Genomic DNA, 16,323 nt, shown 5'->3' with positions numbered 1-16,323 from the left:
AGGAAGCGTTTCAATGATCTAACTAGGTCAGCCAAAGTGAGTACACTTACTCATTCTCCTACATTCCATCTTCCACATCACCGCCCCCATCCCCCAACTCATTCTGCACTGCCAACACTACTCTATCACATCACTCCTCACACCCACTCAAAGCTCATCCTCTATTTACCTGCACTTCCTCACCTCCCCATTACTCACCCCACCACTACCACTCAACCCAATCCTCATACAATGTCATGGCTCTGTCTCATACTCACCCTCTGATGCATCTCTTTCGCAGTCAGCCGCACCCAAACCAATCATTCAGCGGTTGGCCACGTCACCATCACTCACTCACGCATCTGTACTTTCTCCCCTTACAGGAAAAGAGAGCCCAGAATGCAAGGGAGAGGGCGAGGACCGGAGGGGGGCCGCAACAGGTAGTCATCCTCATAGATGCGGAGCTGGAGGTGCTGGAGCTGAGCCGCACCCTCGAGTGCCCGTCTGTCGGGGACGCTGAGACTGGCACCCGACAACCGTCTGGTGACAGAACTTTAACATTCAGCACACAATATGAATTGATGTTAACATGCCTTGCCATCTTCAGCACCTCAATATCTGTTATCATGCTTAATATTGCCTTCTGTTCTCTTACAGGGCCTTCAGCGATTGCTGTGACGGCAGAGGGAGATTCCTCAGAGGACCTGCCGGCCTCTGAGGGGGCACCGTCACATCTTAGTGAGCCATCCACCAACGCAGATACACACACCTCGGTGGGTCCCTGTCCTCAGTTAGATTGGGGTCGTACATGGTGAGTCACCACACGTGAACACAAGCAGACAATGGTGGCAGGGGCAGCTGTGGAGAGTCCGTATCAGTGGGAGCACTCTTCTCCAGGCTCTGCTCAGCTGGAGACAGATGCTGAAACCTAGGGGCCATCCTTTAAAAGGAGAATGATCGAGGGACAGCAGCACATTTGCAAAGTGCTGGAACAGGTGCCACGCGCACTCTCCACAATCGCGCAGAGGATGGAGGAGTCCAACTCCTGCATGAGTGGCACAGGTACAGGAGGGAATCTCAGATACTGTCACAGGGACGTGAGGGCATCTCTGAGATAGTGTCGCGGGTAAGTGCAGGAATGTCTGCGATGGAGGGAAGGCTAGCCTCCATGGAGCTTCAAGCACGGATCACAAAGGAGTCCATTCAGGCCCTGACAATGGCCGTTCGGACTCAGGGTGAACAACATTCTGCCGCCTTAAACAGGCAGGCAGATACTCTAGCACTGGCCTTACAAGGCTTTACACATGTCCTCCAAACTGTCGTCCAGCAGAGTGGTAGGAATGGTGTGGACCTGGCCCAGAGGAGGGATGATGGCGAAAGGGGACATGGAAGTGGGGATGCCACTCAAAGCGTCCCCACGTCTCATCCAATGTCCCCCTCTCAACCAGTACCCGCAATGCTGCCTCCTCTCCAGGTGGCCGAGTCTGCCCCTGCACAGGTGCAGGTGGAGCAGTCTTTGGAGGGGCCCTCACGGGCACCGAAACCCAGAGGGCGTAGGCCCAAAGCATCTAATCGGTCAGGGCATGAACAAGAGCAACCTGCCACTACCTCTGCTGCAGCCGCAGGGGATGCACCACGTAGAAGTAGTTGGAAGAGAAAGGCGAAGGTTTTGTGAGCACAAAGGGGATGCACAAGGGTGTTTGATGGTTGGTCATGTTTTTTATTTATATTTGCTTTTTGTTAAACGCACATTAAATATTATTATTGTCACCACTACTGCCACGTCTTGGCCATTCTTGACTGGCTTCTGTAATAAGTCCCTTTCATGAGGTGCACCATGAACGTCCACACTTGATGTCACCCATTGGGTCACTCTACAGTGGGCATATGTGTAGTTGCAGGACTATTTTGTGCAAGGGGCGGGGGGAGGGGGCTGGTGTGGCCGCTGCTCGATCCAGGTGGTGAGGACTGGAGTCTTCACACTCTCTGATGTTAGGAGAACCGTTCACATATCAGTGACTCCCTGGCCTCACGAGCAGCCAGGTGAGCCGCTGTTCTGCCCATGGGTTGCTCCTCCTCCTCCTCCGCCTTCTCTTCCTCAATTTGGGTGGCAGATGTGGATGTGGCCTCTTCAAGTGGCATCCCTCTCTGCTGTGCCTTGTGGTGCAGGGCACAACACATGACTATAATGCGTCCCACTCTGTCTGGTGCGTATTGAAGCGCTCCCCCAGAACAATCAAGGCACCTGAAGTGCATCTTGAGCAGCCCTATAACATGCTCAATTGTAGACCTGGTAGCGATGTGGCTGTCGTTATATCGACGCTGTTGCTCGGTGGTGGGGTTCCTCAGAGGTGTCATGAGCCACGTGTGCAGGGGGGTATCCCTTGTCCCCGAGGAGCCAGCCCTTGCCGGTGTTGGGTGTGTGGAAGAGGGGCGGGATGTTGGACTCCCGGAGGATGAAGGAATCGTGGCAGTTGCCAGGGTATCAGGTGCACACGTGAAGGAATCTCTTGCGGTGGTCACAGATGAGCTGAGTGTTGATGGAGTAATAGCCCTTCCTGTTGATGAACAGTCCTGGCTCGTGTGGAGGTGCTCGTATTGCTATATGGGTGCAATCGATTACACCCTGCACCCGTGGGAAGCCAGCCACAGCGTGGAATCCCACTGCCCTCTCCGTCTGGCTGAGGTCATCCATGGGGAAGTTGATGTAGTGCGAGGACCTGCGAAACAAGCCGTCGGTGACCTGCCTTATGCACTTGTGTACAGCTGACAGACACCCCGGCGATGTCCCCAGTGGCACCCTGGAAGGATCCGGAGGCGAAGAAGTCGAAGGCAGTGGTGACTTTAACAGCGACAGGTAAGGAGATGCTGCTCGGCCCAGCCGGGAGCAGCTCGGCACGAAGGAGGCTGCAGATATCTGTGACTACCTGGCAACTGACTCTGAGCCTCCGTATGCACTGCTCCTCAAAGAGGTCCAGGAAGCTGAGCCTTGGTCTGTAGACCCTGTTGCGAGGGTAGCGCCTCCTGCAACGTCGCTCTCTCTGTTGTTGCCCTCCGTGCTGTTGTGCAGGTGCCTGTGGTGCAGCACTGTGTTGTGGAGCTCCACGTGGCGGAGGTGGATGGCATGCCTGGCGAGGCTGGTGATGTTGTTCGTCCTCGGATGAAGTGATGAATGCAGCTATGCGCCCCCCATCCTGACTGTGTGAGTTTGAGGGTGTCCGCAAAGTAGGTAAATGTGTTTGCACATCAGAGGTTTGGGTGGAAAGTAACAATTTTGAGTGGAAACACAAAGGTCTTGCAGCCAAAACTTTGTCTGAAGTGACAGAGTGCCCTGCTGCAATAAATGACGTTTTCTCCCCACTTGTCAAATAATCATTTGTATCTCCCACTGGCTGCTGGCTGAAACACGTCTGTTGCAACAAGGAGTGTTTCCCACAGCACGGGAAACACACTGAGGATCCTTCAAAATTGCACCCCTGCCAAAATGTCTGGTCAATCAGGTATCTCAAGTACTTTAACTATGTGTACAAGTATGTAAATCACCATCCCGTCGGCTTTAATTGCCGGTGGGACTCCTGCATTCGGGAGGTGTGCGCGCACTGAACGCATCACTGGGGAACCCGGAAGTCAGTGGGTTGGAGCCGGGCTCCGAACCCGCTCCGGATTTCTACGATTTTAGGTGCCCCCCCCCCCCAAACGCACCCACTCCGCCATCTGAAAATCGGCCCCTTAGTTACCCGCTTGGATGATTCTTAACTGTCAGTCAAACAGCTCTTTATCCCCATTTTGAATATTATATAATTAATAAACAAAAGCACCTAAAGAAAATGAAAAAAAAACACATTTTGTTTAACGCCCCTATGATTTTTCTCCCAGGTTTTTGCTCGCAGCAGTGTCCTGAGATCAATCTTCAATTCCTGGAGACTCCAGGACAATCCTGGAGGGTTAGAAACCCTCGGCGATGATGTAATATTCACTTCTACTACTACTTTAGTCAAACTTTAACTTACTGTTCATCCTTTGCATTACTAATTCACAGATCTAGATGAGGGTACATGATTAAACCTCCTTTGTTAACCCAAGCTGAGCAATTCTGAAAGATTCAATGCATATTGACCTTCAACTAGTAAACATTTTTAAGCTCCCTTCTATTAACACATGACAGCAAAACTGGGAGTTGCAGTAAAAGGTGAAGAATGGTCACTTTCCTTTGCTCACCAGTTTACTCTTGCCTTCTTCGATCTCACAAAGGCCCTCAACATGCCAACCGTGAGGGATTGTGGAGCACCCTCCTCAAATTCGGCTGCCCTCAGAAATTCGTCACCATTCTCCGCCTGCTCCACGATGACATGCAAGCTGTGATCCTCACCAACGGATCCACCACAGACCCAATACGAGTGCAAACAGGGGTCAAGCAGGGCTGAGTCATCGCACCAACGCTCTTCTCCATCTTCCTCGCTGCAACACTCCACCCCAACACCATGAAGCTCCCCGCTGGAGTGGAGCTAACCTACAGGACAAGCGGGAAACTGTTCAACCTTCGACGCCTACAGGCCAGAACCAAGACCACCCCAACTTCTGTCATTGAACTGCAGTACGCAGACGACGCCACAGTGTGCGCACACTCAGAGGCTGAGCTACAAACCATCGTCCACGCATTCACCGAGGCATATGAGAAAATGGGCCTCAGGCTAAACATCCAGAAAACAAATGTCCTCTACCAGCCCACTCCTGCCACACAACACTGCCCCCCGACCATCAAGATCCACGGTGAGCCTCTGGACAGCGTGGATCATTTCCCATACCTCGGGAGCCTCCTCTCGGCGCGAGCAGACATCGACTCCAATGTGCCAGTGTAGCCTTCGGACACCTGAGGAACAGAGTGTTCGAAGACCGAGACCTCAAATCCAGCACCAAGCTCATGGTCTACGGAGCAGCCGTGGTTCCCGCCCTCCTGTACGCATCAGAAACATGGACAATGTACAGCAGACACCTCAAATCCCTGGAGAGACAGCACCAATGTTGCCTCCGCAAAATCCTGCAAATCCACTGGCAGAATAGGCGTACCAACGTGAGCGTTCTCTCTCAGCCTAACATCCCCAGTACCAAGGCACTGGTCACGCTCAACCAGCTGCGATGGGCGGGCCACACTGTCCGCATGCCCGACACAAGATTCCCGAAACAAGTGTTCTACTTCGAGCTCCGCAATGGCAGGCGATCACTAGGAGGGCAGAGGAAACGCTATAAGGACACTCTTAAAGCCTCCCTAAAAAAATGCAACATCCCCACCGATACGTGGGAATCGCTTGCTCTGGAACGTCCAAACTGGAGAAGAAGCATCCACGAAGGCGCCAATCACCTCGAGCGTCACCGTGTGGAGCGCGTGGAGGCCAAGCGTCAGCAGCGCGCAGAATCCAGAACGTCTCACCCACCCGCCTTATTAAACATTACCTGCCCCACCTATGGCAGAGTCTGCGGCTCCAGGTTTGGACTATTCAGCCACCGCAGAACCCACCCTCCCGGAGTGGAAGCAAGTCATCCTCGACACTGAGGGACTGCCGAAGAAAAAGAAGAACAAGGAGAAGACGACTCTTGCTTGATTTTCAAATTTAGCCCAAAAAAGAGGAAATTATAGCCCTTAGTCACTGGGCAAAAGTCAACAGCTCTCATAACTTAAAATCCTCTCCCTCCTCCTCTTCCCCCAAAAAGTGTTTCTCTGGTTCAAAGTTAACCTCTTTGAAATGAGGTCACGAGTAATCTGCAGCTGTCCATCAGTTTTGAAATGTCAGTTTTAAAATCATTTTCAACCAGATTCTCATATTTCCACTTTTCATGAAGAACACTAACATTTTTTTAAAGTTATGACCTCTTGACAACTGTTATCTGTTGCAAAGTAAAAGCAACTTCCTCAAATACAAGCATTTGCCTTGTCACGGGAGGCAAGGCTACTTGTACCATATTAACCAAGACAAATAAACTGACGGCTGCAAAGTCTGTACAGAGTCAATGTCGGAGGTGCCATCTTTTGGATGAGACATTAAACCGAGGCCCCACCTGCCTTTTCAGGCGGACGTGAAAGATCCCAAGGCACTATTTTGAAAAGGAGCAGGGGAGTTCTCCCCAATGTCCTGGCCAACATTTATCCCTCAACCAACATTACTAAAAACAGATTATCTGCTCATTATCACATTGTTGTTTGTGGGATCTTGCTGTGCACAAATTGGTTGCCGCGTTTCCTACATTACAACAGTGACTACACTTCAAAAATACTTAATTGGCTGTAAAGCGCTTTGGGACGTCCTGAGGTCTTAAAAGGCGCTGCAGAAATGCAAGTCTTTCTTTCTTTGTTTATAGAACACTCGCAGTTTCAGTTCCGAATCAGCTCCAAGGAGAGCCAGTCACATGTCTCAGAGAGCCTATTCCCTGCTTAATGTGAATTTATTGCAAATGCACATTGTCTCTTCATTGGACATAGAAGCCTGTGGTGAAAAAACACAAGCTGGAGCTAGGCTGACATTCTACCAACTCTGGGTCAAGAGTTAAAGGGGAACCAGTCAGGAAGTTCTCATTTCCAAGCCAAAAGTTCCTTTTGCTTTTTATATTAAAAACAACCTGCATGCTTTAAAAATCCAACTCGGTGGCAGATGTGTGATTTCTATATCTATTACAATCATAGAAGGGCAAGGACAGCAGGTACATGGGAACACCATCACCTCCAAGTTCCCTTCAAAGTCACACACCATCCCGACTTGGACATATATCGCCCGTTCCTTCATCGTCGCAAAATCCTGGAAGTCCCTACCTAACAGCACTGTGGGAGCACCTTCACTACATGGACTGCAGCGGTTCAAGGTGGCGGCTCACCACCACCTTCTCAAGGGCAACTAGGGATGGGCTATATATGCCGACCTTGCCAGCGACAGCCATATCCCGAGAATGAATAATAAAAAAGAAAATATAGGAACATAGGATCAGGAGTAGGTTATTCTGCCCCTCGAGTCTTGCAATGATAGACATTGTGATGTCTTCATGATATGTGGTAGCCCCTCTGGTCTCTCACCCTAGCAATTAAAGCACTGCATCATACATCACAATATATGCAATCCCTGCAAAAATTAAACTTTCCATTTGAGATGGAAGTCCTTAGATACAATATAAATGCAGAAACGCCAAAGTATTCAACAGCAATATTTCACTCCATGTCACACTTGGAATTAGAGTGGGTTCCAAAATGCTGATAAATGCACCAAATCAGATGTCAAGCATCAAAATGTTTTTTGTGGAAGGCCCCCATTCTCACGCCTTCAACACCCTTCACTAATTTCTATATCAGCACTTGCTATCTATACTGTTGTCTACTCAATAAAATTGGTAACATTTTGGGTATATTTGGAGTACAGGTTAAGACAAGGTGTGCTCTCAGTCTATCTCCTTGTCCTATATTCACAACTACTTTTTGAGCTGTCCACTTTTTTGAAGCTGTTGGTCAACTTTTGCTAGTTTTCCAGGTCGGCTTGTATGTTTAGCACATGGACAACAATCTTCACCTTTTGAGAAACAATCATACTGTAAACTTTGAACATTACAAAGAAAAATATTATGTAAGAACTGTTAAAACCCTATGGAGCGCTTCCTTAGGGATTATCTAAAAATTGCAACCCTTGATCTATCAAGAGTATTGATAGAAGTCAAAACTGTTTCTTGGCAGTCTGGTTCCACAGTTATGCAGATATAAGTGTGACTGATTATTCCCTAAAGTAGGTTTCATTATGTTTAATTCTCTCCGATATCGAACCCAAGCCTTTTTTGCCTCTCTCGCTATTGAACCAATCCAACAGTGGCAGTTTGAAAGGAATGGAGGAACTGCAAGTTTGGATTTCTATAAAAAGCAAGAGTCAATTTTATAACGCAACAGGGGTGATTCATGCCGATAGCCTCCTTTGATCTCGGTCTTTAAAGCTGATAAGACTTCTGAAAGATGCAGCAAACATCAATTCTAGCACCCAGTAATACCTTCAACTTGATACCATGCAGTAACTTGCATTTCTTCTATTGAATATGCTTCTATAGGCTTTCAATATCTTGAGTCTTGATTTTTTTTTTAAAAAGAGGCCACCAAATGCTTGCTCTTCAATTATTCATTGTTACACAGGAACAGGAGTAGGCCATTCAGACCCTCGAGCCTGTTCCGCCATTCAATCAGATCATAGCCTGATCTTGTTGGTCCTGTTTTCTCTCTGGATCATTGCCCCTCCCTCCGTACCACTACATGCTCCAGGCTAGTAAATACATTGGGGGGCAAGTGTCCCCTTCACCACTTCGGCAGGAAACTGGCGGAGCAGATCGCCCGTCCGCATCCGATTTTGATTCCCACAATGGACATGAGATTCGATCGGGTTCTATAAAGGGCAGGCATTCTGCTCCACCAGTTCATTGCCCAAGAGGTGAAGGTGAACATTACCCCCGTTATCTGCAGTCCCTTTTTTGCAGCTTCAGAGCAGCAAGTCTGGAATGGGACTCATGTTAATTGTCTCCATGTGATTTATATCAATTAACAACTCAGTGGGTAGCACTCTCGCCTCGGAGTCAGAAGGTTGTGGGTTCAAGCCCCACTCCAGAGACTTGAGCACAAAATCTAGGCTGGCACTCAGTGCCAGTACTGAGGGAGTGCTGCATTGTCAGAGGTGCCGTCTTTCGGATGAGACGTTAAAGCGAGGCCCCGTCTGCTCTCTCAGGTGGACGTAAAAGATCCCATGGCACTATTTCGAAGACGAACAGAGGAGTTCTCCCTGGTGTCCTGACCAATATTTATCCCTCAACCAACATCACTAAAAAACAGATTATCTGTTCATTATCTCATTGCTGTTTGTGGGGCCTTGCTATGAGCAAATTGGCTGCGGTGTTTTCTACATTACAACAGTCACTGCACTTCAAAAGTACTTCATTGGCTGTAAAACACTTTGGGAAGTCCTCGGGTCGTGAAAGGCGCTATATAAATGCAAGTTCTTTCTTTCTTTCAATTATGTGCTAAATCTGTTCTCATCAAAGGACAAAGAAAGTATAAGAAACAACAGGGGGAGAACAAAGCTGCCAAACAATCATTGCTGAAAGTCTAGGCGTATGAATGAGTAGGTACTTAACCCCATAACTCGAGTAATTTGCTTTGTTCTCAATCAAGAAGAACTGAGAGGACAAGCAAGGCTTAGATTGATTTTTTTCCTCTTGTATAGTCAGCATCATTTTCACAGGAGCTATTGCTGTCACTAACAGATTTTCTTTTGCACTTTTCAAACTGATTGGAATTAAAGAATAAGGTCATATATATAAGATAGTAACTAATAAATCCAATAAGGAATTCAGGAGAAGCTCCTTTACCCAGAGAGTGGTGAGAATGTGGAACTCACTACCACAGGAGTAGTTGAGGTGAATAGTATAGATGCATTTAAGGGGAAGCTAGATAAACACATTAGGGAGAAAGGAATAGAAGGATAGGCTGATAGGGTTAGATGAAGCAGGGTGGGAGGAGGCCCATGTGGAGCATAAACACCGGCATAGGCTGGTTGGGCTGGATGGCCTGTTTCTGTGCTGTAAATTCTATGTAAAGACTGAGGGAATTCAGTGGTGGAGTGAATGGACATCGAGTCATCAGTAAGACCACTGGGTTTCTGTTTTCACCGAAAAATGGACAGAATCACAAAATGCGATCCCAACACACTGGTAAAAATCCCTAAATTCCATCAAATAAAAATAGAATTTTATTTTTTCCAGTCAGCGCAAAACAATGACCCTGGTAACTGGGGTTAAGAACCTCACTGGTAGCAGATTCCCAAGTGGCTGGAATGGCTGCTTAGTGAACTAACAAATTCTGCGGCACTTTGCACAGTCAGCTAGAAATACTGGTAAATGTTTTACTTTATTATGTAACAGAACAGTTTAAATAAAAATCTAGGCTGGGAATTTCCTGGGAAGTGCTCCAGCTCCCTTGCCAGGAGTGCAGCAGAAGCTCTGTTTATAACAACAACAACTTGGATTTATATAGCGCCTTTAACATAGTAAAATGCCCCGAGGCGCTTCACAGGGGTATTATCAAACAAAATTTGACGCTGAGCCACATAAGGAGATATTAGGACAGGCGATCAAAAGAGGTAGGTTTAAGGAGCTTCTTAAAAGGAGGAGAGAGGTTTAGGGAGGAAATTCTAGAGCTTAGGGCCTAGGCAGCTAAAAGCACGGCCGCCAATGGTGAAACGATTAAAATTGGGGATGCATAAGAGACCAGAATTGGAGGAGCGCTGAGATTTATAGTAAAAACTTAAGATAAATAAATGCTAATGTTACCTTTAAACAATCTTAAAGGCACCTTATCTGATGAGGTGATACTAAATTTCTGTTAACACTTTATACTTCCTGACATATAGTACTGACAGTGTTTGGGATAATAGCCTGAACTGAAATATGCAGTGTCTAGACAGATATAATGGACTATGTGTATTAACTCGACATAGTCAATAAACTAATTAATTTTAAAAAAACTTGACAGGTTGAGAATAATTAGTCAACTTGAAGAACTTGCGGGTGTAGTGAGACACAGTACTGTACACACATTTGATCCACTTATTCGGCTCCAGTTCTTCAGAACTTGGCTGATATATTGTGTAAATAATAAAGCAAATGTACTACAATGTGCTCTGAGGTTTTAGTCCATGCTCAGACCTGGCAAGATCAGGTACATGACAGACCAGATGTAGAGCAAAACTGACTTGGCCCTGCTCCAACAGTGTACCTGAACCTCTAACCCTACAAGATCACTGTCTACTGCATCAGTGTAAATATATTCACTTGCAACATCACTTAAGTGAAATTAGCAAGTTAATTTCAATCACTGCCAAATCAGGGACCGTTTTGAGCTCTGGATTCCTGCTCACTTGGAACTAGGTGTCAGCTGTGGCTCCGTGGTAGCACTCTCACCTGAGTCAGAAGGTTGTGACCCCACATCCTCTCCACCACCAAGGCTGCCTACTCCCATCTCCGTAACATCGCCCATCTCTGCTCCTGCCTCAGCTCATCTGCTGCTGAAACCCTCATCCATGTCTTTGTTACCTCTAGACTGGACTATTCCAATGCTCTCCTAGTCAGCCTCCCACCTTACACTCTCCATAAATTTGAGCTCATCCAAAACTCTGCTGCCCTTATCCTAACTCACACCAAGTCCCATTCACCCATTACCCCCTGTTCCCGCTGACCTACATTGACTCCCGGTCCATCAACGTCTCGATTTTAAAATCCTTATCCTTGTTTTCAAATCCCTCCATGGCCTCGCCCCTCCCTATCTCTGTAATCTCCTCCAGCCCTACAACCCTCCGAGATCTCTGCGCTCCTCCAATTCTGGCCTCTTGCGCTTCCCCGATTTCCATCGCTCCACCATTGGTGGCTGTGCCTTCAGCTGCCTAAGCCCTAAGCTCTGGAATTCCCTCTCTAAACCTCTCCGCCTCTCTCTTCTCCTTAAGATGCTCCTGAAAACCTACCCCTTTGACCTAGCTTTTAGTCACCTGTTCTAACGTCTCCTTATGTGGTTCGGTGTCAAATTTTGTTTGATAATCACTCCTGTGAAGCACCTTGAGACATTTTACTTTGTTAAAGGTGCTATATAAATGCAAGTTGTTGTTGTTGAAGACCCACTCCAGAGACTTGAGCGCATAATCCAGGCTGACACTTCAGTGCAGTACTGAGGGAGTGCTGCACTGTTGGAGGTATTGTCTTTCAGATGAGACGTTAAACCGAGGATCCCTCTGCCCTCTCAGGTAGACTATTTCAAAGAAGAGCAGGGGTGTCACTGCCAATATTTATCCCTCAACCAGCAGATTATCTGGTCACTATCTCATTGCTGTCTGTGGGACCTTGCTGTGCGCAAATTGGCTGCTACGTTTCCTACATTACAACAATGACTACACTTCATGAAAAAAAAAGTACTTCATTGGCTGTACAGTGCTTTGGGACATCCTGAGGTGGTGAAAGGTGCTGGATAAATGCAAGTTCTTTCTTTTCTTTGGTTGAGGATGCCCCAACTTATTTCATGTGGGACCCTTGCAGTTCCCATCATTCAGAGCTGGGTTCAAAAATGGAGCTCGAGTAAAGTGCCAGAGTAGAAAGAATGCTTACCACCTAGTCTCCCAAAAATGTCATACTAAATTAGTTTACAGGCAGGCTTGTACAAGCAGGACTGACAACAGTTATGAAATCCATGGTTTCCCCAGAGCTTCAGAATCTTATGGTATCAGGAACATCGTAGACAGCAACTCAAATACGCTTTTAATAAGCAGACCTGTTAGTAATCCAACAGCAGTGATAACTTCTATACTTCCACACAGCCGAGTTTGGGTCAGCACATGGGTTCATGTGCTGACCCATTCTAAAAGAGTTCCAGTCTGCTCAGAATCCATAAGTACACGCCTCACATTATTAATTGCCTAAATAATCTCAAGAACATGAAGTTACAAAGTTGGCAAAGTTCATGTGTAGGAGTGCCAACTATTTTCTAGGTTGGGCTCTGCTGGAGCTCTGTGGCAATCCTCAATAAGTCTCTTCCTCCCCTCCCCTGCCCAAGAGATTACCATTTTCAGGAAAGCTTAAGATGAAACTAATTTCACTGTGACTCTTTCAAGAGTTGTCTGTGTGATGCAATGGATTTTAGCTTCTCAGGGATGTGCAAGCTCCCTAAATTGTAACACGAAGAAGTGTATCCAATGCCCTTAACTAAGACTACATGAGACGCTAAGAGAGGAAACAATAATTGTGCCTTGATTTGTCCAAATCTTTGCGATTTAATAAACAGAAACTAGATCTTTGAGGACTATGTTTTCATCTGGTCTTAATTTCTGTACGCATTGGATTGAGGTGAAGTGGAAAACACCACCTTTTACTCATGTCTTTGTTTGTGTTTCCTTGGTTCCACCATTGGCGGCCGTGCCTTCAGCTGCCTAGGCCCTAAGCTCTGGAATTCTCTCCCTAAACCTCTCCGCCTCTCTCTCCTCCTTTAAGACGCTCCTTAAAACCAACCTCCTTGACCAAGCTTCACCTGTCCCAATATTTCTTTATGTGGTTCGGTGTCAAATTTTGTCTGATAATCGCTCCTGTGAAGCGCCTTGGGACGTTTTACTACGTTGAAGGCGCTATATAAATGCAAGTTGTTGTTTTGCTAAAACTAATGAATAGAGAATAACAAGCCCCTAAGAATCAGTGTACTGGTACATTATATGCACCAACTTGGTGAGGCAGTAAACAATTTTGTCCAGTGCATCACAACAGCAAGGGGCGGTCAGAGAAAAGGTAGAAACCATAAAAGATGCAAACAGACTTGAAACCGAGGATGAACACAACATGGTAAATATTCTGAATGATGACTTCTTTCAAGTATTCACAAGGGGAGACATGAGCAACATACCCTCTCTCCAAACAAAGATATCTCAAGTAAAATCAATGACTTTGTTATAAATGACAGGCCAATTGGGCTCAAAACAAATAAATCCCCAAGGATAGCTGGCATTTATCCCAGAATGCTGAATGCGAGTGGGGAAGAGATTTGTGGAGGCACTGACAACCATTATGAGGGAGTCGATGGTCACTGGGGAAGTAACAGAAAATCAGAAACATGCTATTGTGGTTCCCATATTCAAAAAGGGCGACAAAACAGAGACAGGCAACGACAAACCCATTAGTCTTATTTCTATTTACTGTGTCAGCCTTGGCTCAGTGGGTAGCACTCTCACTTCCAAGTTAGAGGTTTGTGGGTTCCAAGCCCCACTCCAGAGACTTGAGCACAAAATCGAGGCTGATACTTCCAGTGCAGTACTGACAGAGTGCTGCATTGTCGGAGGTGCTGTCTTTTGGTTGAGACTTTAAACAGAGTCCCTGCCTGACCTCTCAGGTGGATGTAAAAGATCCCATTGCATTATTTCGGAGAAGAGCTGGGGAATTCTCTCCGACGTCCTGGTCAATATTTATCCCTCAGCCTACATCACTAAAAAGATTGTCTGGTCATTTATCATATTGCTTTTCTTAGGACCTTGCTGTGTGCAAATTGTCTGCCACGTTTCCTACATTACAACAGTGACTACACTTCAAAAGTACTTCATTGGTTGTAAAGCATTTTGGGACGTCCTGAAGTTGTTAATGGTGCTATAGAAATGCAAGTTTTTTTTATTTCATGTAAAATAATGGTATCAATTATCGTTGAACCATGAGGCTTGTCTACACTATGGGCCTGTTGCCTTCAACTATGTTTTTCGGTTTTAAAAAAGTAAAATATTGGACTATGAAGGGGAAGAATGGAACATATGTGAAGACTACAGCACTATAAGTGAAGGGATAATAAGAGGGCAGTGTGGTTGGACATTAGCACTGACAGCAGCCCATAGAAAGAAAGACTTGCATTTATATAGCACCTTTTACGACTTCAGGACATCCCAAAACGCTTTATATCCAAGGAAGTACTTTTGAAGTGTAGTTACTGTTGTAATGTAGGAAACACGGCAAACGATTTGCACACAGCAAGGTCCCACAAACAGCAGTGTGATAATGACCAGATAATCTGTTTTAGTGATGTTGGTTGAGGGATAAATATTGGCCAGGACACCAGAGAGAACTCCCCTGCTCTTCTTCAAAATAGTGCCAAGGGATCTTTTACGCCCACCTGAGATGGGCCTCGGTTTAACCCCTCATCCAAAAGACAGCACCTCCGACAGCGCAGCACTCCCTCAGCACTACACTGGGAATATCAGCCTAGATTATGGGCTTAAGTCTCTGGAGTGGGATTTGAACCCGCAACCTTCTGACTTAGGCGAGAGTGCTACCCACTGAGCCACAGCTGACAGCCTATGAACTGGTCATCTTGCCCACCTTTCCTCATCTGGGACATAATCCATGGTCCATCTCATGGTAGAGAGAAGGTTAAAGGACAAGAGGATCAAAGCAAAAAGAAAGTGGCAAAAGTATAAAAACACATGCAGATTCCTAATAACAGCAGCAGAAATGATGCAGAAACTCAGCCTTCTGAAGATGAATGTCAACATCGAGCTGTTGCCCTTAAAATCACACTGGCTGTGTGTCTAGCTGCTGCACCCAGTCACTTATTGCTAAATCACTCAGAGTTGGGGGTAAAGCAAGTACTGTCATAATTAACCTTAAGTTGGAAAACAATTTGCGATTCAGTGCAAATGTGGTTGCTGGCAAATTAAAGGGCCTAACTGCATTTATTTCAATAGATGGTTAATTCTGAGTTCGCTGTTTGCAATAACAGTCTTAACTTTCAAATTTTGCTCGCTTGCTTTTTGGAAACACTGGAGGGTGAGATTGGTCTGGGGTTGGTCACTCAAACTGGGCGATAGCGAATCACCAGCCACACTTTACCCGCTGCCCGGCTTTCCTTCCCATTGAACTCAGTGGAAAACTAAATCGGGGGATGTGTAAAATGGGCTGTTGATTTGCTATCGCCCCTTTTTACGCTACAGCTCAGGACCGATCTGGCCCTCATAAGGTCCGATATTCCTGTGGCTACGCTCCTGCTGCTGTGAGTGCAGTGGGCCAGGACTTCCGGCTACAAATCTTCACCTCTGATCCTGCCCCAAATCTCAAAGTCAGGGGTATTTGCATATTGGTGGGGTGGGGGGGGGGCCTTGTACCATTTGTTGCATTATCAGGCTTCCCATTTCAATGGGGGAAGGGGGAAGTGGCAAGAATTTTGCTACTAAGTGGGTCAACCGTGCCAGTCAAAATGGCCTGACATCTGTCAAGAGATTGTGAAGGGTCTTTCAGTGGTCACCACTGGGGACTTAAAATCCAACCCTCGGATTGAAACTACCTGACTTTGAACACCTAATTTACCAGAAACCCCATCCCTAACTCAGTTAAGCTGAAGTATGAAACGATTCAGAAGATTACACAAGTAAATTCTTTATTGCTATTCAATCATACTGAACATGATTTAAAAAAAAAAAATCCTGAATTTGTAGTTTGAGGAACTCCTTTGGATCTGAAAGAGATGTCAAGTTCCTTTAAATTTCCAGCAACTTCCTTGGTTGGCAGTGAGGTATCTTCAATTGTCAAACCTGAGGGGGCCGTTTAGTTGACGACCTGTCTGTGTATTACAGCCTCTAGTAAAGTTACCCCCAGCTGTGCCTGACAATGTTCAAGTGCTACGTTTGAATCCCTTTTAGTTTGAAAAACAAAAGATTTAAGACATCATGCAAATACTGGCTTGCTGCAAAAAACATTTGGGATTCAGATCAGGCCCTTTAGCACGCACTCTCCAACCAGGAATGTGCTTAATTGTCTCCCTCTCTCAGTAAGTAA

General features: G+C 46.3%; 1 protein-coding gene and 1 long non-coding RNA gene across 2 annotated transcripts in view; one reads left to right on the top strand and one right to left on the bottom strand.

The window, feature by feature from the left end:
* The window catches only part of LOC137319497 (uncharacterized), a 64,814-nt gene extending 58,223 nt beyond the window's left edge, over positions 1-6,591 (top strand). Inside the window, exons 2-3 of the long non-coding RNA XR_010962174.1 lie at positions 2,746-2,836; positions 4,231-6,591. This is a non-coding gene — a long non-coding RNA (uncharacterized lncRNA). The remainder of the gene's footprint in view (positions 1-2,745; positions 2,837-4,230) is intronic.
* Positions 1-16,323, bottom strand: part of sntb1 (syntrophin, basic 1) — a 127,842-nt gene that overhangs the window by 74,658 nt on the left and 36,861 nt on the right. The window lies entirely within an intron of this gene.

This window comes from Heptranchias perlo, chromosome 3 (assembly GCF_035084215.1).
Source record: "Heptranchias perlo isolate sHepPer1 chromosome 3, sHepPer1.hap1, whole genome shotgun sequence".
NCBI classification, from domain to species: domain Eukaryota; kingdom Metazoa; phylum Chordata; class Chondrichthyes; order Hexanchiformes; family Hexanchidae; genus Heptranchias; species Heptranchias perlo.
Note: the sequence above shows the minus strand (reverse complement) of the source record. Positions and strands in the feature narration are given on the sequence as shown.